This window comes from Schistocerca nitens, chromosome 12, assembly GCF_023898315.1.
Source record: "Schistocerca nitens isolate TAMUIC-IGC-003100 chromosome 12, iqSchNite1.1, whole genome shotgun sequence".
NCBI lineage: Eukaryota > Metazoa > Arthropoda > Insecta > Orthoptera > Acrididae > Schistocerca > Schistocerca nitens.
In genome coordinates, this window is record NC_064625.1 from 134,524,657 (window position 1) to 134,550,717 (window position 26,061).

The following is a 26,061-nucleotide window of genomic DNA, read 5'->3' on the forward strand; positions in this document are numbered from 1 at the left end:
CGGGTCTATCGTCTAAACAACCCGTGGCTTCGAACTTCCGAAATCATTCTCGCCGCAGATGCATTTGTCAACGGACCTTTACCCGTCCGAATGCCCTTCTTATGGCGATAGGATCGTAACGCTGAACTAGCACATTCCCCATTCTGATAATACAGCTTCACTAAAAGCGCCTTTTCAGGTAACGTCAGCATGCTGCGACTGCTGGCGAATCTGTTTCTCTCTCTCATTACGGCTCCTTTTATACACGATTGTCACGCGCAGTCACTGACGTTTTGCTGTCCAGCGCCATCTATCGGACATTTTGTGAACTTTTTTTTTTTTTTTTTGCTGTAATAAAACCCCATGTCATTCCAAGCATGTGTGTCAATATACATTATTCCGTGGTTTATTAAGATTTTTGATCACCCAGTACACTGAAGAGCCAAAGGTATGCCTGCCTAATAAGGTGTAGAGACCCCGCGAGCACACAGAAGTGCCGCAACACGGCGTACCACGGACTCGACCAATGTCTGAAGTAGTCCTCGAGGCAACTGGCACCTTCAATCCTGCAGGGCTGTCCATAAATCCGTAAGATTGGCTGGAGGGATGCCGGATATGCTCAACAATGGCCAGCGGAAGTGTTTAAGCTCAGAAGAGTGTTCCTGGAGCGACTGTGTAGCAATTATGGATGTGTAGGCTGTCACATTGTCCTGGTGGAATTTCACAAGCCCGTCGGAATGCACAATGGACATGAACGGATGCAAGTAATCAGACAGGATGCTAACGTAAGTGTCAGCTGCAAGAGCCGTATCCAGACCCATCAGGGGTCCCATATTTTTCCAACTTCACAGGCCCCACACCATTACAGGTCCTGCACCAACCTGGACAGTCCCGTGCTGACATGAAGGGTCCATGGATTCATCAGGTTGTCCACCATACCCGTACACGTCCATCCGCTCGATACACTTTGAAACGAGACTCGTCCGTCCAGGCAACATGTTTCCAGCCATCAACAGTCCAGTGTCGGAATTAACGGGCCAGAAGAGGCGTAAAGCTTTGTGTCGTGCAGTCATCAATGGTTCACGACTGGGCCTTTGGCTCCGAAAGCCCATATCGATGATGAAACTTGCTGGCAGATTAAAACTGTGTGCCGGACCGAGACTCGAACTCGGGAGCTTTGCCTCTCGCACGCAAGTGCTCTACCATGTGCCAGGAACATTCATGTCAGCGCACACTCCGCTGCAGAGTGGAAATCTCATTCTGGAAATATCCCCCAGGCTGTGGCTAAGCCATGTCTCCGCAATATCCTTTCTTCCAGAAGTGCTAGTTCTGCAAGTTTCGGAGGTGAGCTTCTGTGAAGTCTAGAAGGTAGGAGACGAGGTACTGGCAGAAGTGAAGCTGTGAGGACGGGTCGTGAGTCGTGCTTGGGTAGCTCAGATGGTAGAACACTTGCTCGCGAAAGGCAACGGTTTCGAGTTTGAGTCTCGGTCCGGCACACAGATTTAATCTGCCAGGAAGTTTCATATCAGCGCACCCTCCACTGCAGAGTGGAAATCTCAATCTGGAAATATCCCCCAGGCTGTGGCTAAGCCATGTCTCCGCAATATCCTTTCTTCCAGAAGTGCTAGTTCTGCAAGTTTCGGAGGTGAGCTTCTGTGAAGTCTAGAAGGTAGGAGACGAGGTACTGGCAGAAGTGAAGCTGTGAGGACGGGTCGTGAGTCGTGCTTGGGTAGCTCAGATGGTAGAACACTTGCCCGCGAAAGGCAACGGTCTCGAGTTTGAGTCTCGGTCCGGCACACAGATTTAATCTGCCAGGAAGTTTCATATCAGCGCACACTCTGCTGATATTCTTTCGTGAAATGGTCGTACGGGAAAATCCCCAATTCATCGCCGCCTCGGAGATGCCGTGTATCTCTCATGCGCCGACCACGTTGAAACTCACTTAAATCTTGATAACCTGCCATTGTAGCAGCAGTAACCGATCTAACAACTGCGCCAGATACTTGTTATCTTATATAGGCGTTGCCGACCGCAGAACCGTATTCTGCCTATTTACATATCTCTGTATTTGAATACTCAAGCCTATACCAGTTTCTTTGGCACTTCAGTGTCAAAGACATTGTGTTCAGAGTTCGAATTACGAACTTGGCCGAACTGAAGGCACGCATTGTGCAACGCATTCTGAACGTGACCTCCGAGACACTCCGATGTCTCGTGGAACATGCTGTTTCCCGATTTCAGCTTGTGGCTGTAAACGGCGGATAGCTTTTTGAACATGTTATGCGCCAGTCTCACGACCTATGCCATATTGGATTGTCATGTCGTCTTCTTTGGCCCCAGGGCAATTAAAAACCATCTCTCATCGGTAAATCACATCACATTACGTCATCTTGCCACAGCTGTCTTCTGAACTGCTCTAAGAAAAGCTTCTTGCAGCCGAATATGATGGCTGCAAAGCCAGAAATATTAAACGGAGTGCAGACACATTCGATGGTAAAAATGGTGCGTAGACAAACCCCCAATCCATCCGCCAGTTAACGTCGGGGTGCTGTACCTCTATGTCTATGGGGTTGCGAATTGGGGGGGGGGGGGGGGGGGCGTAAACTAAAGTCCTTCGCATGGGGAAGGTGGTTGACTAGCAGATGGTTCCACCCGTAGCTGAGTTCGACGAAGAAAGTTACGATACGGAACAACAACATTGAGATACGTACTGTATCGACTGGTGGTTGGAGACAAGCTGGTCCGAGCATATCCAACAGCCTCATTCGCCTACGGATGCGATCCAAGATTTTCACAGGTTTCCTCTATTCAGTTCATCAAAGGCCTTGTCCAGATCAACAAACGAAAAATAGATCAAATTCTGTATGTTTTTAGCCGGCCGTGGTGGCCGTGCGGTTCTAGGCGCTGCAGTCCGGAACCGCGGGACTGCTACGGTCGCAGGTTCAAATCCTGCCTCGGGCATGGATGTGTGTGATGTCCTTAGGTTAGTTAGGTTTAAGTAGTTCTAAGTTCTAGGGGACTGATGACCTAAGATGTTAAGTCCCATAGTGCTCAGAGCCATTTTTTTGTATGTTTTTGATTGGTCTATTACTCTTCGTGGTTAGCGACAACGAGAGAAAATCACAGTACTCCGTTAGTGTGTGCTAGTGTATACATTATCCAAAAATGCTTCTTCAGTACTATGACGGTGACCTTTATTTTCGTAAATGGCAAGCTCGTGCCTCAATTACTGAATAAATGTTTAACAAATACTAACAAAGAGATAGAGGGTCTGGCCAGTACTTACCTCAGCTCAGTACAGCCGATAGATACACAAAAAACAGAACCGAAAATTTACGTTCCTAGCTTTCGGAACAAATGTTCCTTCATCAGGGAGGAGAGAGGGGAAAGAAAGGGGAGAAGGGAAAGTAGATTCAGTTACTCACAACCCAGGTTATGAAGCAACAGGGAAAGGAAAACAGGGAGGGTAGCAAGGATAGATGCATGGTTGTCAGAGTGAAACCAAAGATATTCTACTGTAAGTACTGTGCCAGCTTCAAACCAAAGAGGATGCATACAGAAGTAAAGAGGTATATAGTATAAAGATAAACACAACTATGTAGGATGAAAAGATGCGTGAATGGCTAAAGAGAAAAGGGAAAGAGGAGAAGACTGAAGAGTAAATGGGAGTGAGGTTGTTTAACGTAGGTTCAGTCCAGGGGGATGGCGGGATGAAAGGATGTGTTGGAGTGCAAGTTCCCATCTCCGCAGTTCAGAGGGACTGGTGTTGGGTGGGAGAAGCCAAATGGCACATACAGTGTAGCAGGTTCCTAGGTCCCTAGAATTATGCTGGAGGGCATGCTCCGCTACTGGGTATTGGACATCTCCTAGGCGGACAGTTCGTCTGTGCCTGTTCATGCGCTCAGCCAGTTTAGTTGTCGTCATACCGATGTAAAAGGCTGTGCAGTGCAGGCATGTCAGTTGATAAATGACATGTGTAGTTTCACACGTGGCCCTGCCTTGAATTGTGTATGTTTTACCAGTAGCGGGGCTGGAGTAGGTGGTTGTGGGGGGATGCATGGGGCAGGTTTCGCAGCGGGGTCGGTTACAGGGGTAGGAACCGCTGGGTAGAGAACGTAGTCTGGGAATATTGTAGGGTTTAACAAGGATGTTCCGGAGGTTAGGGGGGCGACGAAAGGCAACTCTGGGTGGTGTGGGGAGAATTTTGTCAAGGGATGATCTCATTCCAGGGGTTGACTTGAGAAAGTCATATCCCTGGCGGAGTAATTTGTTGATGTTTTCGAGGCCAGGATAATATTGGGTGACAAGGGGGATGCTTCTGTGTGGTCTGGGGATAGGAACATTGTTGTTGGACGGGGAGGAATGTATTGCTCGGGAGATCTGTTTCTGGACAAGATCTGCAGGATAATTGCGGGAAAGGAAAGCACTGGTTAGGTTATTGGAGTAATTGTTGAGGGATTCATCACTGGAGCAGATACGTTTGCCACGAATACCTAGTCTGTAGGGAAGGGAGCGTTTGATGTGGAATGGATGGCAGCTATCAAAGTGAAGGTACTGCTGTTTGTTTGTGGGTTTGATATGGACAGAGGTGTGGATGTGAGCTTCAACAAGATGAAGGTCAACATCCAGGAAGGTGGCTTGGGTTTTGGAGAAGGACCAGGTGAAATTCAGATTCGAAAAGGAGGTTATGGAGGAAATTAAGGAGTGTTTCTTCACCATGAGTCCAGACCACAAAGATGTCATCTATAAACCCATACCAGGCCAGGGGAAGCAGCTGTTGGGTCTTCAGGAAAGCCTCCTCCATGCGGCCCATGAAGAGGTTGGCATAGGACGGAGCCATCCTGGTTCCCATGGCCGTTCCCCTGATTTGTTTGTAGGTCTGGCCTTCAAAGGTGAAGTAATTATGGGTGAGGCTGAAGTTAGTGTGATAAGGAACGAGGTTTTTGGAAGATCTTCGGGTTGGCGTTGGGAGAAGTAGTGCTCAAGGGCAGAGAGACCATGGGTATGTGGGATGTTTGTGTAAAGGGATGTAGCATCTATGGTGACAAGAAAGGTTTCAGGTGGGAGAGGAGTGGGAATGGATTTGAGGCATTCTAGGAAGTGGTTTGTGTCTTTGATGCAGGATGGAAGTCTGCGGGTGATAGGTTGGAGGTGTTGGTCTACCAGAGCTGAGATACGTTCTGTTGGGGCTTTGAAGCCTGCTACAATGGGACGGCCAGGATGGTTCTCTTTGTGGATTTTGGGTAATAGGTACAAGGTAGGGGTACGTGGCTCAGGTGGAGTGAGTAAGTCTATGGAAGCCGTTGTGAGGCCTTGTGAGGGACCTTGGATTTTTAGGATTTTCTGCAGCTCAGTCTGGATGGAGGGAATGGGATCCTGGGTAACAGCTTTGTAGGTTGAGGTGTCGGACAGTTGGCGCAGTCCTTCTGCCACATACAGCACACGGTCAAGTACGACAGTTGTGGAGCCTTTATCCGCCGGGAGGATGACAATAGAGCGGTCTATTTTCAGCTCCTTAATGGCACGGGATTCAGCTGGGGTGATGTTGGGGGTTGTCAGGATGTTCTTCAAGAAGGACTGGGAGGCAACACTGGATGTGAGGAATTCCTGAAATGTCTGCAAGGGATGGTTATGGGGGAGGGGAGGAGGATCCCTTTGAGAAGGCGGTCGGAACTGTTCTAGACAGGGTTCAACACTGGGTCTAGTATTTGGGGGCTGTGTTTGGGTAGTGAAGTGATATTTCCAGTTGAGGTTCCGGGTGAATGAGAGGAGATCTTTAACCAGGGCAGTGTGGTTGAATTTAGGCGTGGGGCTAAAGGTTAAGCCTGTTGATAGAACAGATGTCTCTGGAGGAGAGAGGGATCTGGATGAGAGGTTTAGAACTGAATTGGGACTGGTGATATGTGGCATTTGACTGTGGTTATAGTTGAGATTTGGTCTGTGTGGGGTATGTGCTGGGATGAGGAGATTGAGTAGGGTGGCTAGGCTAGGTTTGTTGGCTATGAGGGGGGTTTGTTGAAGGTTCTGTTGTGGTTGGTGTTTGTGAGGGATAGGGAGAGGGAGCCCACTTCTTAGGTGTTGCACTAGCACTGTGGATAGTTTTTTCAGGTGGTGTGTGGCATGGAACTCAAGTTTGCAGCTGGCTTCTAGGATGATGTTCCTGAGTGTGTTCTTCAAGCAGGGGTTTGAGAGGTGGAGGACTTTGAAGAGAGATAGGAGCTGTTGGGAGTTTTTCGGTTCTGTTTTTTGTGTATCTATCGGCTGTACTGAGCTGAGTTGTTTCACATCTTTATATGAGATTTTCCATTAATCATTTGAATAAATTTTTTATTAGAATTAGTCGTCATATTTTGCGTGGAAGTAAAATGGTACGTTTAAAAAATATGAGTACATTCTGGTGAGTAGGATTCCTTCGTCCCCCCCCCCCACCTCCCCTCCCACCCTATACAGGGTGAGTCACCTAACATTACCGCTGGATATATTTCGTAAATCACATCAAATACTGACGAATCGATTCCACAGACCGAACGTGAGGAGAGGGGCTACTGTAACTGGTTAATGCAAACCATAAGAAAACGCACGGAAGTATGTTTTTTAACACAAACCTACGTTTTTTAAATGGAACCGCGTTAGTTTTGTTAGCACATCAGAACATATAAACAAATACGTAATCAGTGCCGTTTGTTGCATTGTAAAATGTTAATTACATCTGAAGATATTGTAACCTAAATTTGACGCTTGAGTACCACTCCTCCGCTGTTCGATCGTGTGTATCGCAGAGCACCGAATTACGTAGGGATCCAAAGGGAACGGTGATGGACCTTAGGTACAGAAGAGACTGGAACAGCACATTACGTCCACATGCTAACACCTTTTTATTGGTCTTTTTCACTGACGCACATGTACATTAGCATGAGGGGTGAGGTACACGTACACACGTGGTTTCCGTTTTCAATTACGGAGTGGGATAGAGTGTGTCCCGACATGTCAGGCCAATAGATGTTCAATATGGTGGCCATCATTTGCTGCACACAATTACAATCTCTGGCGTAATGAATGTCGTACACGCCGCAGTACATCTGGTGCAATGTCGCCGCAGGCTGCCACTATACGTTGTTTCATATCCTCTGGGGTTGTAGGCACATCACGGTACACATTCTCCTTTAACGTGCCCCACAGAAAGAAGTCCAGAGGTGTAAGATCAGGAGAACGGGCTGGCCAATTTATGCGTCCTCCACGTCCTATCAAACGCCCGTCGAACATCCTGTCAAGGGTCAGCCTAGTGTTAATTGCGGAATGTGCAGGTGCACCATTATGCTGATACCACATACGTCGACGCGTTTCCAGTGGGACATTTTCGTGCAACGTTGGAAGATCATTCTGTAGAAACGCGATGTATGTTGCAGCCGCTCGCCGACCGTGGCCCGTGTTTGTTACAACACGCAACTGAACGTCGGAGGTTTCAAGCGTCAACTTTAGGTTACGATATCTCCGGATGTAATTAACATTTTAAAATTCATCAAACGGCACTGATTACGTATTTGTTTATATGTTCCGATGTGCTAACAAAACTAACGTGGTTCCATTTAAAAAAACCTAGGTGCGTGTTAAAAAACATACTTCCGTGCATTTTTGTATGGTTTGTATTAAATAATTACACTAGCCCCACTCCTCACGTTCGGTCTGTGGAATCGGCTCGTCAGTATTTGATGTGGTTTACGAAATATATCCAGCGGTAGCGTTAGGTGACTCACCCTGTATACGGAGTACTGCTAGCATATCGTTTCACTATCGCGCAGTCGAGTGTGAGTAACCGGTGCTATATATAACTATTGTGCAGTTGAATTCAACGTTTTGCAATTTACGATTTAAAGCATTTTGAGTAATTTCCCGAACGTAATGAGCCGTATTGCTGCTTTTGTCGGACAGTTGCGCCGGCCGTAGCGATCGAGTGGTTCTAGGCGCTACAGTCGCAGGTTCGTATCCTGCCTCGGGCATGAATGTGTGTGATGTCCTTAGGTTAGGTTTAAGTCGTTCTAAGTTCTAGGGGACTGACGACCACAGCAGTTAAGTCCCATAGTGCTCAGAGCCATCTGAACCATCTAGGACAGTTGCGTGCTTCGAATGATCGTGTTAAACTATGTGATATTTGAGTGAAGCTGTTTGCGTACTAGATCATATAAGAGCGTGTAGTACTTAAGTAATCTTCTTTGAGTACCAAGTTGTATTGATTGACGCTCGGAAGCTCGTGTTAAAGTGTGTACTATTTGAGTAAATTTCTTTTTGTTAGATCGTCTAAGAGTGTGTAGTACTTGAGTAATCTTCTTTGATAACCAAGTTGTATTTATTGACGCTTTCGTAGGACAGTTGTGTGCAGTATATAAATGTAAATGTCGTGTGACTAGGGCCTCCCGTCAGGTAGACGGTTCGCCTGGTGCAGGTCTTTCGATTTGACGCCACTTCGGCGACCTGCGCGTCGATGGGGATGAAATGATGATGATTAGGACAACACAACACCCAGTCCCTGGGCGGAGAAAATTTCCGACCCAGCCGGGAATCGAACCCGGGCCCTTAGGATTGACAGTCTGTCACGCTGACCACTCAGCTACCGGGGCGGACAGTTGTGTGCACTGAAGATCGTATATAAGCATGTGCTACGTGAAGATGTTGGCTTCAGAAGGCTGGAAACTGCTGGAAACTAATCCACGAGGGTTGGAACTTAAATAGTGGCAACTACTTACTCACAACCGATACAAAAGAGTTACATGTTCGCACCTGTTACTGTCCTTCAAAGTAGTCACCAGCGTTGTGTAGAACCCGTTGCCAGCGATGTGGAAGGTGTAGTGTACCGTTAGCAGAGCCTGTTCTGTCGATGGTGCGAATGGAGCGGTCTACTGCCTGTCGAATATCTGGAACAGTTCTGAATCGAATGCCACGAAGTGGTTCCTTCATCTTCGGAATCAAATCAAAGTCACAAGGACTTAAGTCGAGGGAGTATGGTGGATGGTACACTACTTCCCAGTCCCATCGACCGAACAGAGCAGCCCCAGCTTGAACTGTATGCGCCCGCGCATTGTCGTGCAAAATGATGGGTGGGATGAACAGAACGTGTCGCCGCTTCTTTCGAAAAGCTGGCTGCAGGTGATGCTCCAAAAACGATATGATGTACTTAGCATTTAAATAATTTACGTGAAAGGAATACGAAATTGTCTGTATCAAGAAACTTTCAAATTTATACATGTACGGTGTAAGTTATAACGATATGTTTACGTAATGTGTATACATAAACATACAGTTATAAATGTCCCCGTTCGTAGTCGCTAATTATAACAATATGTTTACTTTTGTGCTGTAACATATAGCTATAATCAGCGGTGGAAACATATTTGCGAACGCCGACCGTGTGCGGCTGTTTCTTGTTTGATCGTCTGATCAGTCGGAAGTTGCATTGCAGAGGAGAGTAAATGCCTATTCAAAATATAATTATTTTGGATAGCTCAACATTAATTTCCTAAGGGACCGTAGTTTATCATGCATTTACCAGTAGAATATGGCGCGGAGAAAATATTTCGCCGCATGCAACTTCCGTCCGAACTCGTGAATTCGTGACTGTGAACTCTCTATTTGGCAGAAACATAAAGAAAATTAAATAATTTCATGAATAAGTGAGACATAGATTCTATATTAAATGAATAGTCCATACACCAGTTCCATTTAACTCTGAATTTATGGCAATTAATAGACGAACTTACACTGCAATGAAGGATTTAACATGGATGCCGTTTTGACTGGCACTTCTCGTAATAAAAAAAATTCCTTTGACGTTTTCACATACACGTCGCACAATAAATCTACTGCTAGGCACTTTTAGTATTACACATTTACTTTACACTAGAACAATATTATTTTTAACAATAATAATACGGCGGCAAGACATGCGCGTCCGACACAAGTTACAGGAGACAAGAGAAGAATGAGTAACTGTTCATCGAGAATATCTCGTACCTCAAAAAAAAAAAAAAAAAAAAACAAAAACAAAAAAAAAAGTGTAAAAGTGTTCTTCTTCTGTCCGTTTTTCGCGCCGCGGTTTTCAAAGTCAATAACTCACTGCATCTCTGACGGCGCTTCGACAATAAACAAGTTACGTCACAGGTCGTTCACCTTTTATATTTTCGCAACGTTATTTGCTAACTGTAGCTGTTGCCGAGCGACTGCTCGATTAATTAATGATTCAAAATGATAAGGCAATCACATAATGTTACAAAGTGTAAGAAATAGTAAGTTAGGGCTTATACTGATAAGCGTGAAGCAAAATAAAACCAATAAGAAAGTAAAAGTCTGATAGATTTGACAGCGATATGCCCAGCGTTTGCAGTCGTGGACTGTGCGGCTGGTCCCGCCGAGGGTAAGAGTCCTCCCTCGGGCATGGGTGTGTGTGTTTGTTGGTTGGTTGGTTTTGGGGAAGGAGACCAGACAGCGTGGTCATCGGTCTCATCGGATTAGGGAAGGATGGGGAAGGAAGTCGGCCGTGCCCTTTCAGAGGAACCATCCCGGCATTTGCCTGGAGTGATTTAGGGAAATCACGGAAAACCTAAATCAAGATGGCCGGACGCGGGATTGAACCGTCGTCCTCCCGAATGCGAGTCCAGTGTCTTACCACTGCGCCACCTCGCTCGGTGTGTGTTTGTCCTTAGGATAATTTAGGTTAAGTAGCGTGTAAGCTTAGGGACTGAGGAACTTAGCAGTTGAGTCCCATAAGATTTCACACACATTTGAACATTTTCTTGCGCAGCGTTAACGTATGAAAAGTGAGCATGTCATAAATACAAAGAATGTAAATTCTGGTGAGTTAAAAGTACTGGCACGTTCTTGCATTAGACTTAGATCCTCTAACGCTAACTAGCACGTCGGTCACTTATACAGCGAACTTATTCAGCTGTCAGGTTTTCAGCTTCCTCCGACTTCATGTCCATCCACTGAAGGTCCTTTGCGGAAGTTCGTTTCCAGGTGTTGCGTAGTCCTCCTCTTCTTCTGTATCCATCCTCTGATCTCCATAACATTGGTGATTTGGGGATTCTTCCACCTATCATGGCCAGGTGCTTCAGTCTTCTTTCAGAAAGCACGAAGATGACGTGCTACAGACGCGAAATTTAACCGAAAGGAAGAAGATGCTGTGATATGCAAATGATTAGCTTTCCAGAGCGTTGGGGGGTTGGGTTGTTTGTGGGAAGAGACCAGACTGCGAGGTCATCGGTCTCGTCGGATCAGGGAAGGACGGGGAAGGAAGTCGGCCGTGCGCTTTCAGAGGAACCATCCCGGCATTTGCCTGGAGCGATTTAAGGAAATCACGGAAAACCTAAATCAGGATGGCCGGTCGCGAGATTGAACCGTCGTCCTCCCGATTGCGAGTCCAGTGTGCTATTTCCAGAGCATTCACACAAGGTTGGCGCCGGTGGCGACACCTACAACGTGCTGACACGAGGAAAGTTTGCAACCGACTTCTCATATTCAAACAGCAGCTGACCGGCGTTGCCTGGTGAAACGTTGTTGTGATGCCTAGTGTAAGGAGGAGAAATGCGTACCATCACGTTTCCGACTTTGATAAAGGTCGGATTGTAGCCTATCGCGATTGCGGTTTGTCGTATCGCGACATTGTTTCTCGCGTTAGTCGACATCCAAAGACTGTTAGCAGAATATGAAATCGGTGGGTTCAGGAGGGTAATACGGAACGCCGTGCTGGATCCCAACGGCCACTGGCAGTCGCGATGACAGGCATCTTATCCGCACGGCTGTAACGGATCGTGCAGCCACGTCTCGATCCATGAGTCAACAGATCAAGAGATGGGGACGTTTGCAAGAAACAACCATCTGCACGAACAGTTCGACGACGTTTGCCGCAGCATGGACTATCAGCTCGGAGACCATGATTGCGGTTACCCTTGACGCCGCGTCACAGACAGGAGTGCCTGCGATGGTGTACTCGACGACGAACCTGGATGCACGAATGACTAAACGGCATTTTTTCGGATGAATCGAGGTTCTGTTTACAGCATCATGATGGTCGCATCCGTGTTTTGCGATATCGCGGTGAACGCACATTGGAAGCGGGTTTTCGTCAACGCCATACTGGTGTATCACCCGGTGTGATTGTATGGGGTGCCATTGGTTACACGTCTCAGTCACCTCTTGTTCGGATTGACATCACTTTGAACAGTGGACGTTACATTTCAGATGTGTTACGATCCGTGGCTCTACTCTTCATTCGATCCCTGCGAAACCCTACAATTCAGCAGGATAATGCACGACCGCATGTTCCAGGTCCTGTACGGGCCTTTCTGGATACAGAAAATGTTCGACTTCTGCCCTGGCCAGCACATTCTCCAGATCCCTCACCAACTGGAAACGTCTGGTTAATGGTGGCCGAGCAACTAGGTCGTCACAATACGCCAGTCACTACTCTTGATGAACTGTGGTATCGTGTTCAAGCTGCATGGGCAGCTGTACCTGTACACGCCATCCAAGCTCTGTTTGACTCAATGCCCAGGCGTATCGAGGCCGTTATTACGGCCAGAGGTTGTTGTTCTGGGTACTGATTTCTCAGGATTTATGCACCCAAATTGCGTGAAAATGTAATCACATGTCAGTTCTAGTTTAACATATTTGTCCAATGAATACCAGTTTATCATCTGCATTTCTTCTTGGTGTAGCATATTTAATGGCCAGTAGTGTATTTTATGCGAGCTTCGCCTCAGCACTTCATCATTACAAATGTGCGATAGCTCATCTTCAAAGTAGCTGAAAATCGTTGAGGTCGTGAGCTGATTTTACTCACGTTTCCCAGGTGTCACGTTCTTATACGGCAATCAGCAGGATGATAGAGGGGCAGAGTAGAAGCAGATACAGAGAACGAAGAGAGAGCAGCTTTTACCGATACGAAGCACAACAATCGATGATCGTCAAAAACTGCCGGACAACACAATCAACAGACAATTGAACGCTGTGTCGCTCAAATTTATCAGCTCAGAGGACAACGTAAATCGGCCTGACCCTCTCGATTTCGGAGGGGGATTGGTCCCGAAACAGCAAATAGTCGTGGCAAAGCTAAGCCGAATGAGCTCAGGCCCGGGTTAGCCGGGCGTAGGGGCGCTGAGAGTGCAGGCGCACAACAGATCAGATCTCGCGACCAGGACAAGAAGCCAGGACAACAAACCAACGACACCCACAGCGTGAAGTGGCTCTTCGAGAGGAGTATATTTATTTATTTATTTATTTATTTATATTTTTCTCATTTTTTCGGTGTCTTTAAAAACAAGAATGAATGTAATTGTGTGGTGCAATATTCAAAGATTGTCAAACGATTTTTGCTTGAAATATTTCATTCAAAGACATTTAAATATACATGTTTAGTTTTTTACGGTTGAGTTACTTTATTTTAGAAAATTATTTCAAAATTGGTTTTACTTTTACGTAACTCGCAACTGAGCAGTAAAATCATGAAACATAATGTACTGATTTACTTCCAAGATTATTACTTGAAAATGAAAATATAACAATATAACAATTAACCTCGGAATATTTGTACACCACTGGCCATTAAAATTGCTGCACCAAGAAGAAATGCAGATGATAAACGGGTATTCATTGGACAAATATATTATACTACAACTGACATGTGATTACATTTTCACGCATTTTTGGTGCATAGATCCTGAGAAATCAGTAGCCAGAATAACAACCTCTGGCCGTAATAACGGCCTTGATACGCCTGGGTATTGAGTCAAACAGAGCTTGGATGGCGTGTACAGGTAGAGCTGCCCATGCAGCTTCAACTCCATACCACAGTTCATCAAGAGTAGTGACTGGCGTATTGTGACGACCTAGTTGCTCGGCCACCATTAACCAGACGTTTTCAGTTGGTGAGAGATCTGGAGAATGTGCTGGCCAGGGCAGCAGTCGAACATTTTCTGTATCCAGAAATGCCTGTACAGAAGCTGAAACATGCCGTCGTGCATTATCCTGCTGAAATGTAGGATTTCGCAGGGATCGAATGAAGGGTAGAGCCACGGATCGTAACACATCTGAAATGAAACGTCCACTGTTCAAAGTGCCGTCAATGCGAACAAGAGGTGACCGAGACGTGTAACCAATGGCACCCCATACCATCACGCCGGGTGATACGCCAGTATGGCGCTGACGAATACACGCTTCCAATGTGCGTTCACCGCGATGTCGCCAAACACGGATGCGACCACCATGCTACTGTAAACAGAACCTGGATTCATCCGAGGTGACGTTTTGCCATTCGCGCACCCAGATTCGTCGTTGAGTACACCATCGCAGGCTCTACTGTCTGTGATGCAGTGCAAGGGTAACCGCAGCCGTGGTCTCCGAGCTGATAGTCCATGCTGCTGAAAACGTCGTCGAACTGTTGTCTTGCAAACGTCCCCAACTATTGACACAGGGATCGAGACGTGGCTGCACGATCCGTTACAGCCATGCGGATAAGATGCCTGTTATCTCGACTGCTAGTGATACGAGGCCGTTGGGATCCAGCACGGCGTTCCGTATCACCCTCCTGAACCCACCGATTCCATATTCTGCTAACAGTAATTGGATCTCGACCAACGCGAGCAGCAATGTCGCGATACGATAAACCACAATCGCGATAGGCTACAATCCGACCTTTATCAAAGTCGCAAACGTGATAGTACTCATTCCTCCTCGTTACACGAGGCATCACAACAACGTTTCACCAGGCAACGGCGGTCAACTGCTGTTTGTGTACGAGAAATTGGTTGGAAACTTTCCCCATGTCAGCGCGTTGTAGGTGTCTCCAGCGGCGCCAGCCTTGTGTGAATGCTCTGAAAAGCTAATCATTTGCATATCACAGCATCTTCTTCCTGTAGGTTAATTTTCACGTCTGTAGCACGTCAACTTCGTTGTTTACCAATTTTAATGGCGAGTAGTGTAGTTTTAAGAGCATGGACTCAAATATTGAAATTATTGTGGATCCCCACAACACTCGAAGAATACTCCTCTTACCATCATATTCAGTCTGTGGTAGTCGAATCCAAGCTCTCAGCGTAAGATGAAAAGTAAAATCTAAAAGGTAATATTCCTCTCCACAGCGGCCCATTGCTGTGAAAAAAATGTTTGTTAAATGTGAAAGCGGGTGATCTCTGCGCTTCCGCTATGATTTCGCTTTATAGGTCGACGCATAATGGCGTCCGTTGAAGCAGCGGCCGCTAAAATTGTGGAACTGTAAATGTCTTAAGAAAAATTAATTCAGTGCAAGGAACATGACAGGGGGCTCACTGTACATCGAAATAACTTACATATAAACTTTGACGTACTATATTAACAAGGTTAACAGTACAAATGCTTACATTATTTTCGTGATACAATATGTCTGCTTCCCATTACTAGAAACAAGCGAAAAGAGAGGAAGAGAAGAACAATCTATGAGCGTTCTTCTCACTTATGAATAGCATAGAAGTTATTACATTTAAGCAGTTTACTCCTTGATACTAAGATTAAATTTAATATTTATTATAAAACAGGAAAATTTTACGCCGCCTATGCGGTCGGAGAAACACATAAGGTTCGTCTGTATTTATTTCGTCGCGAGATTGACTTCTCGTTCCAAGTTTTTTTTTTTGATATCTTTACGACACAACTATCGCTGGGACGGGACAAGCACAAACCGATAACACATCACCACACACTGTCAGAAATGACGACAGAAGACACAGAGATAAAATAACACTCGAACTAGCAGCACAACAAGAACTACTCAAACCGTCAGAATATTAAGACAAAGAAATTGAGACAAAAATTACATGGACTCTGACTCCGAAGAGGTCAGCATACACCAAGGCGCGACAAGTGTATTAACAGGTACTGCAGAACGAGGACACTGACTCCCAGGTAGTCATTCCGAAAAGAACTGGAACGGATCGGAAAACCCACACAGCTATTGAATTCGCCAGTAAATCTGAACTAGTTGCACTAGAGAAAATGGAAACAGGCGAGAGCCAAATCCAAGACACTAATAACGCACACCAAATTCGTGTTGGAGACGAATCAAGCGACGCTTATTCCGAGGGTCACCGAACTGCTTCCACCACCTGCGGTAGCGGTTATTTGGATTTACAGTTCGCACAAGGGGGGGAGGCAAGTCATCCAGCGGAGTTCGAAACACAATTCAATTTTCAGGAAACTAAGAATGTCTACAAGGTTTGGGGTGATGCTGCAGTCCAGTGAACACCTACAAAGAAAGACAATATGCTCTACATCGAGTACATTTTCAAGTATTTCATCTTCGGCAGGAAATATTCTGTACCAACAAATTTCCAAGATCACAATGTAACATTGCAAGACAACTGAGATTATATGAAGATTTATAATGCGAAAATAGGCAACCAGTCCCAGCTGGGGTTTTGTCGACCGAGAGGTTTCTCCCTTAGCCGAAAGACAAATGCCGGGACGCGGAACGAAGGAAACTTAATGGACAATATCTTCCCTTCAACTATCCGTTCATATGCAGTTAAAAATCCCACAAAAATTAAATAAGTATCCAACTGTCCTAAACAAACGCTGTCACAACAGCACAAACTACAACCATCGGCTGATAAGGATTATGCTCTCCTACAGTCCGCATCTCGTGGTCGTGCGGTAGCGTTCTCGCTTCCCGTGCCTGGGTTCCCGGTTTCGATTCCCGGCAGGGTCAGGGATTTTCTCTGCCTCGTGATGACTGGGTGTTGTGTGATGTGCTTAGGTTAGTTAGGTTTAAGTAGTTCTAAGTTCTAGGGGACTGATGACCATAGATATTAAGTCCCATAGTGCTCAGAGCCATTTGAACCATTTTTGAACCAGCTCTCCTACAGCCACCATCTCCTTCAGAGTTAAATTTGCTGGCGGATCAACAAAACTGTGTGCCGGACCGAGACTCGAATTCGAGACTTCTGCCTTTCGCGTGCAAGTGCGCTTCCGTCTGAGCTACCCAAGCACGAACCACGATCCGTCCTCACACCCCTAATTCCACCAGTACCCGTCTCCTACCTTTCAAACTTCACAGAAACTCATCTACGAACCTTGCAGTACTAGTACTCCTGAAAGAAAGGAAGGTTCGTAGGAGAGTTTCTGTGAAGTTTGGAAGGTAGGAGACGAGGTATTGGTGGAATTAGGGGTATGAGGACGGATCGTGGTTCGTGCTTGGGTAGCTCAGATGGTAGAGCACTTGCTCGCGAAAGGCAAATGTCTCGAGTTTTAATTTGCCAGAAGTTTCATGTGAGCATACACTCCACTGCAGTTTCATTCCGAGTTTAATACATTGTCCAAAAGTTTTATTTCACTTTTATGATGGAGTTTTTGTATTCCGTGAATGACAATACAGGGTGCTGCATTGATCGTTACCGGGCCAAATATCTCACGAAATAAGCGTCAAACGAAAAAACTGCAAAGAACGAAACTTGTCTAGCTTGAAGGGGGAAACCAGATGGCGCTATGGTTGGCCGCTAGATGACGCCGCCGTAGGTCAAACGGATATCAACTGTGCTAAGCGCAAACCGACGGGCAGAGGGAACTGCTGTGTTCTTACGAAACACACTTTCACACTATTGAGAAACCATACCGTAATTAACGAACGTAGAGGCAACAGCAGTGGGGATTGAAACAGCACATGGAAGAATGACATTTGTTGTTGCATATCTCAGCTCCAATCAACAACTAATCGAAGAAGGCTTATTTCTCATTTATATGCATATGACAAAATTCTATTAGAGGGACCTAGAAGCTAAACATTATACCTGGAACTCGCGGAGAACCAACCCCAGGGTAACAAAATTACATTAAATGGAAGAACAACTCCAATGCATTCACCTTGGCCCAGAAGGATCGACTCACTTCCCGACACCACACAACCATAGACCAGATGTCCGTTACATAATTATAATAAAGATTCTACGAATAAACCCAAGAGTAACAACAATCAACGATTTAACACCAGTCCGCGATCCAGTTAAACGTGTACTTACGATTGAATCACAATTCCAGCACCGAAAAACAGATTAAAATTAGGGCCAATATAATGCGTAACTCAGTAACAGTGCACGACCTACTTTGGCATTAAATAATAGACAATAGATGGACGAAGCCATAACGACACTCACAAATAAAATTCAAACAGCGTACAGACGAGCGACGATAAACATGGACAAGCGGAAAACAGCGACCTCAAAACTTTTCCCCTCTCCTTCGAGACCTGAAGACCTTAAAGAAGAGAGTGCGAAAAAGATGACACGAATTTCGAAACCCTGCCGGCCACACAGAATTAGACAATTATCTCGAGTGGAGAATCGAAAAGTGGGAAGCCAGAATCGCTCAGTTGCTCCTACAAAGCAAAGAGGACTCGAACATTGTGAGATGTTTTCGCGAACAAAAACCACCAAAGACTGTCGTCGAGGGCCCAGTTGTCTTAGTTTTCGATCTGTTATTAAAAGCGGAAATATTTGCAGCGACGTACGAAGCGCAAAACACTACTGGTATCCCCAACAACGAAAACCCAGGCACCGAAGACAACAGAACAAGGCAAAGAGCGGAAAACATCAGAAAAACATCGAGCGAACAAGGGCCAGTACTGACGATCTCGAATGAGATCCGAAAAATAATTAGGAATTTGGTGATGAAAACAGCCCCAGGCCCAACGGCGTAACAAATGAACAATTAAAAATGCTACCAAGAAAAGTGATAGTGCTGCTAATGAGTATCCGCAACGCAGTCGAAAGCATCTAGAACTGTACCAAAACCGGGTAAAGATTTAAAACTGCCCGAGACCATCGACCTATTAGCCTTTTTACAACCTTTTCCAAAGTTTTCGAATGAGTAATCCTACAAAGGCTAAAGAAAAAAGACACTGCTTGAGGATGAGATCGTTCGACCAGAACAGTTTGCATTTCAGACCATAATATCGGCAAAGATGTAACTGCTAGGCATATCCGAAAACACCGCATGTAACATGAATAGGAGGTATTACACGGCAGCAGCTTTCTTAGATGTAGAGAAACCTTATGATAAAGCCTGGAAACATCGCCTTATTGTAAAGCTATAAAATCTAAATTACACCCCAGACTGTTATATAAAAATCATAGATGATTTTCTCTTAGAGAGAAAATAAAAAACTAAACTGCTCCCGAACAGGCCATGAAGGCCCAACGGCACCGACCGGCCGCCGTGTCATCCTCAGCCCATAAGCGTGACTGGATGCGGATGTGGAGGGGCATATTGTCAGCATACCGCTCTCCCGGCCGTATGTCAGTTTCCAAGAGTAGAGCCGCTACTTCTCCATCACGTAGCTCCTCAGATTACCTCACAAGGACTGAGAGCACCCCGCTTACCAACAGCGCTCGGCAGACCGGATGGTCACCCATCCAGCTGGTAGTCCAGCCCGACAGCGCTTAATTTCGGTGATCTGACGGGAACCGGTGATACCAGCGCGGCAAGGCCGTTGGCTTCACAGAGAAAATGCTTGGCCAGGGCAGCAGTCGAACATTTTCTGTATCCAGAAAGGCCTGTACAGGACCTGCAACATGCGGTCGTGCATTATCCTGCTGAAATGTAGGATTTCAAAACGATCGAATGAAGGGTAGAGCCACGGGTCGTTACACATCTGAAATGTAACGTCCACTGTTCAAAGTGCCGACAATGCGAACAAGAGGGGACCGAGACGTGTAACCAATGGTACCCCATACCATCACGCTCGGTTATACGCCAGTATGGCGATGACGAATACACGCTTCCAATGTGCATTCACCGCGATGTCGCCAAACACGGATGCGACCATCATGATGCTGTACACAGAACCTGGATTCATCCGAATAAATGACGTTTTGCCATTCGTGCACCGAGGTTCGTCGTTTACACCATCGCAAACGCTCCTGTCTGTGATGCAGCGTCAAGGGTAACCGCAGCCACGGTCTCCGAGCTGATAGTCCATGCTGCTGCAAACGTCGTCGAACTGTTCTTGCAGATGGTTGTTATCTTGCAAACGTCCGCATCTCTTGACTCAGGGATCGAGACGTGGCTGAACGATCGGTTACAGCCATGTGAATAAGGTGCCTGTTATCTCGACTGCTAGTGATACGAGGCCGTTGGGATCCAGCACGGCGTTCTGTATTACCCTCCTGAACCCACGGATTCCATATTCTGCTAACAGTCATTGGATCTCGACCAACGCGAGCAACAATGTCGCGATACGATAAACCGCAATCGCGATAGGCTACAATCCGACCTTTATCGAGGTCGGAAACGTGATGGTCCGCATTTCTCCTCCTTATACGAGGCATCACAACAACGTCTCACCAGGCAACAGCGGTCAACTGCTATTTGATCATGAGGTATCGGTAGGAAACTTTCCTCATCTCAGCACGTTGTAGGTGTCGCCACCGGCGCCAACCTTGTGTGAATGCTCTGAAAAGCTAATCATTTGCATACCACAGCATCTCCTTCCTGTCGGTTAAATTTCGTGTCTGTAGCATGTCATCTTCGTGGTGTAGCAATTTTAATGGCCAGTAGTGTAGTTTAGGAAATTGCAGACTTGTAAATAATAGACCTTTGCCTTATAATTGAGAGTACTTTTGAACGTTTCAAGGCTACAGTCGGATTAGTTCTACTTTGTTAAATGAAATTTCACGATCACGAATTCGTGTCTTTGTTTTATTTACAATTTCTGTTTTGCTTCACAGTGTTGAACTGGCGATCGTAAACAGTACTCCGTCTGTAGCTCGTGGTCTAGTGGCTAGCGTAGCCGCCCCTGGATCACGGAGTCCCGCGTTCGATTCCCGGCTGGGTTGGGGACTTTCCCCACTCCGGGACTGGATGTTTGTGTTGTCCTCATCATTTCATCATCATCATTCGTGAAAATTGCAAGATTGGACTGGCAAACTGGGCTTGCATAAAAATGGTATTTTGCACGGGCGCTGATGACCGCGCAGTCATGCGCCCCACAAATCATCATCCTAAACAGCGCCCCGAGTTGATCTGCTATGTGCCGCAGACCTATAGAATGTGTGGCGAAATTCTATTCTGTCCTGAGGTGTAAGGTTTATAAGTTGGTAATTTAACTGTTCTCTTTCTTCTAGCGCAGGCTTCAGTAATTTAATAATAATTTTGAGGTATTCGGTGTCTGCAACGACGGGCAACTGTCATTCCAACGCGCGGGCTATTCGAGCGATGGTTAAAATCTGGAGCAGTGAGGATGTCACGTTCCCCTTCTTCGTCTGTTCTCCTGGTATCACACCTTTCCCTCTTACGGTGCCTTCTCTGCCTTCAACCTAGCGGACTATGCTTCAGACTGTGTAAGATAGCCTGTGAAATGCACTCCTGGAAATTGTAATAAGAACACCGTGAATTCATTGTCCCAGGAAGGGGAAACTTTATTGACACATTCCTGGGGTCAGATACATCACATGATCACACTGACAGAACCACAGGCACATAGACACAGGCAACAGAGCATGCACAATGTCGGCACTAGTACAGTCTATATCCACCTTTCGCAGCAATGCAGGCTGCTATTCTCCCATGGAGACGATCGTAGAGATGCTGGATGTAGTCCTGTGGAACGGCTTGCCATGCCATTTCCACCTGGCGCCTCAGTTGGACCAGCGTTCGTGCTGGACGTGCAGACCGCGTGAGACGACGCTTCATCCAGTCCCAAACATGCTCAATGGGGGACAGATCCGGAGATCTTGCTGGCCAGGGTAGTTGACTTACACCTTCTAGAGCACGTTGGGTGGCACGGGATACATGCGGACGTGCATTGTCCTGTTGGAACAGCAAGTTCCCTTGCCGGTCTAGGAATGGTAGAACGATGGGTTCGATGACGGTTTGGATGTACCGTGCACTATTCAGTGTCCCCTCGACGATCACCAGTGGTGTACGGCCAGTGTAGGAGATCGCTCCCCACACCATGATGCCGGGTGTTGGCCCTGTGTGCCTCGGTCGTATGCAGTCCTGATTGTGGCGCTCACCTGCACGGCGCCAAACACACATACGACCACCATTGGCACCAAGGCAGAAGCGACTCTCATCGCTGAAGACGACACGTCTCCATTCGCCCCTCCATTCACGCCTGTCGCGACACCACTGGAGGCGGGCTGCACGATGTTGGGGCGTGAGCGGAAGACGGCCTAACGGTGTGCGGGACCGTAGCCCAGCTTCATGGAGACGGTTGCGAATGGTCCTCGCCGATACCCCAGGAGCAACAGTGTCCCTAATTTGCTGGGAAGTGGCGGTGCGGTTCCCTACGGCACTGCGTAGGATCCTACGGTCTTGGCGTGCATCCGTGCGTCGCTGCGGTCCGGTCCCAGGTCGACGGGCACGTGCACCTTCCGCCGACCACTGGCGACAACATCGATGTACTGTGGAGACCTCACGCCCCACGTGTTGAGCAATTCGGCGGTACGTCCACCCGGCCTCCCGCATGCCCACTATACGTCCTCGCTCAAAGTCCGTCAACTGCACATACGGTTCACGTCCACGCTGTCGCGGCATGCTACCAGTGTTAAAGACTGCGATGGAGCTCCGTATGCCACGGCAAACTGGCTGACACTGACGGCGGCGGTGCACAAATGCTGCGCAGCTAGCGCCATTCGACGGCCAACACCGCGGTTCCTGGTGTGTCCGCTGTGCCGTGCGTGTGATCATTGCTTGTACAGCCCTCTCGCAGTGTCCGGAGCAAGTATGGTGGGTCTGACACACCGGTGTCAATGCTTTTTTCCATTTCCAGGAGTGTAGTTCGCTCCAGCGTCACGCCTAACGGGATGCCTAATAACCATCAAAGCTCTTCGTTGCGTCGGATGACGTTCAAATTACGTCGAATGGTACTGAACGGTCCCTAGTGCTTCAAACCTGTACACCAGAACATAAATTGATTGTGGTACACTCGAAAGAGGTGCGACCATTTTCAATGTTGTTGCAGGTCCACAGTTCCGTAGAGAAGGGTTCAATTGCTGGGGTTGTCGGCAGTCACAAATATTGTCAAGAACGTCGTTCTGTTGCTCATTTTCTACCGCCAAATATGCGAGAATAAATGTCCCACGGAAAGGGAGTGTTTAATTAACGACGTTTATACCACCGCGTGAGGCGTTTTCGTGTCGATGGCGAACACCTGCGTGTCCGAAATAAGAAATTAATTCTGCTCTGAGCGGCTGAGTTCTGTCTTCCATCACAGGTGTCAGAAGTAAGGATGAAATACGGGTAACAGAGAGTGTGAGAACCTTCCTAACAAATGGTTCAAATGGCTCTGAGCACTATGGGACTTAACTTCTGTGGTCATGAGTCCCCTAGAACTTAGAACTACTTAAACCTAACTAACTTAAGGACATCACACACATCGATGCCCGAGGCAGGATTCGAACCTGCGACCGTAGCGGTCGCGCGGTTCCAGACTGTAGCGCCTAGAACCGCTCGGCTACCCTGGCTGGCACCTTCCTATCTTGTGACACGTCCGTGGAGGCGTATGACACATTTGCTGTGAATGTTGGTGCCAGCGTGAAATCAATAACCCACTTTACACCCCATTTTAACTAGTGAGCTGTGGCCCCTTTCTAACTTATGTCAACACTTTGCCGTCTCAGTGCTAGTGTGGCGTCGTTAAGGCATCACGCTATTGCGCCATTACACAGGAAGGTTGTAGGCACCTTTGAGCCTAATTTCATGCAATGGGACACAGTTATAGAGTTTGAAAGAATTGACGCAATAGTTGTATTGAATAGCATATGTATGACTACGTGTTGGAAAGCAAGGCCTCCGAATTTTTTATTTGAAAGTGTGTTAAATCTTTTTCAATAAATCAAATGTTATTAGCTTTTATCTACATATTTATTTTTCGACGTAGTCATCCTCACGACTAACACATTTCTCCCAACGAGATAACGCCCTACATACCGCCACTGTACAATCTTTGACTTCGTTGTGGTGGGGACGGAAGGGGAGGGGAGGGGGGATACAACCTCACCTCCACCTGCACAGCATCACCACTACCAATGTGAAGTCCTCTGCAGTGTTCCTTAGCTTTTGGAAACAGATGAATATCGGATGGGACCAACTTTAAACAGAAGTTGATTAATTTTCACACACATTTATTAAAATAATAAATACATAGATATTACGTAACTTGATTCTGGATGCTGTTTACAATTGACAATCTGAAGTTCCTTTGGTCTTGGTACGTCAATCTTATTCTCACATATCTCTGATACTTGACAAAGTGTCTATTCATTTATCTTCATGGCTATGTACAGGAATATGGTAATCTTATTAGGTGCAGACTGAAACTTGACTATAGACTGGTACAGACTGGTGCAGACAAATGCAGACTGACTAATCGGAAGTCTGTACACTCGTTACAATACCTCGCGCATTCAGGTATCACTGCACGAGTGTGATCCACGAGGAGAAAACGTTCTACATTAGCAGCACTCTCAATGGCTGCGTTACATATTAATATGCAGATCGGCGGAAGCAGAATTTGGTCCGTCTCTAAGGCAGCGCCACCTCGTAGTGCGGAGACGGACGAGCGCTGCACCTGCGCTGTTGTGCTTAGCGGGGCGCGCTCTAGTGGGAAAGTTGTGTACGCGCTGACTATGCGGAACTATGCACACAACACTACATATTTATAGTTCGATGTAGTTGTTGTGGCGTCACAAGCTAGTCACGCCACACTGAGGAGGAAGCCGAAAGGCACGCGTACACACACGCCGACTGGCGTCAAGTCTGGAACAGGATAAGTTATGACTGCTATAAAGAAAATACGTAGCTTTGGAATATACTTAACTTTTAATGCTTCCTTTGGTACATCTCTCTTGACTATACAAATGAGACTCGTAAGATACATGCACTGTGACAATTGGCGCCTTGCGAAGTCGTAGCCATTAACTTAGCTGGAGGCTATTCTAACTGTCTCTCGGCAAATCAGAGAAAGGCTTCGTCAGTGTAGTCGCTAGCAACGTCGTCCGTACAACTGGGGCGAGTGCTAGTACGTCTCTCGAGACCTGCCGTGTGGTGGCGCTCGGTCTGATCACTGACAGTGGCGACACGCGGGTCCGACATGTACTAATGGACCGCGGCCGATTTAAGCTACCACCTAGCAAGTGTGGTGTCTGGCAGTGACACCACAGTAGTCACCCTAACGACTAACACATTTCTCCCAACGAGAGACCAAGTTCTAGATACCATCACTGTATAATGTTTGACTTATTTCGGGGGGCAGGGGGGAGGGGGGGGAGAAGGGGCACAACGTAACCTCCGCCTGCACAGCATCATCACTACCAGTGTGAAGTCCTCCGCGGTGTTCCTTAGGTTTTGGAAACAGATGGCTATCGGATGGGACCAAGTCGGGACTGTATACAGATTGATCGATGACAACGAACCCAAGCTCTCGGATAGCTGCCAGATGACGTACCATCGTGTGTGTTCTGGCAATGTAATTCGGAAGAAGAGGATGCTGTGTTTGTCTTAGAGCAATATTTACCTGTGATCGTTAACAGCAAACCCCTCAGTCATCAGAGAACTTCCATCTCATGTGTGATGATGATGAAACATTTCCATCCAGTCTCGGCACCCTCCTCTAGACGAACGAGGATTTGTGCAACGTACTTCATTCCACTGTCGCATCTCGGGCGTAAAATCGAGTCTTAAGTTTCATAACTACAGTGATTCTGAGTTAGCGACAGGTGTCTGTGTGGTACTGCAATCCCGTTCTGCATATACATCTACCTGATTACTCTGAGATTCACAGTAAAGTGCCTGGCAGAGGGTTCAATGAACCACCTTCAAGCCGTCTCTCCACCGCTCCACTCTCGAACGGCGCGCGTGAGGAAACTAGCCCTTAAATTTTTCTGTGCGAGCCCTGATTTCTCTTATTTTACCGTGATGACCGTTTCTCCCTTTGAAGGTGCGTGCCAACAGAACGTTTTCGCAATCGGAGGAGAAAACTGGTGATTGAAATTTCATAAGATCCCCTCGAAACAAAAAAAAAAAAAAACGACTTTGCTTTAATTAAATCCACTCCAATTCACGTAT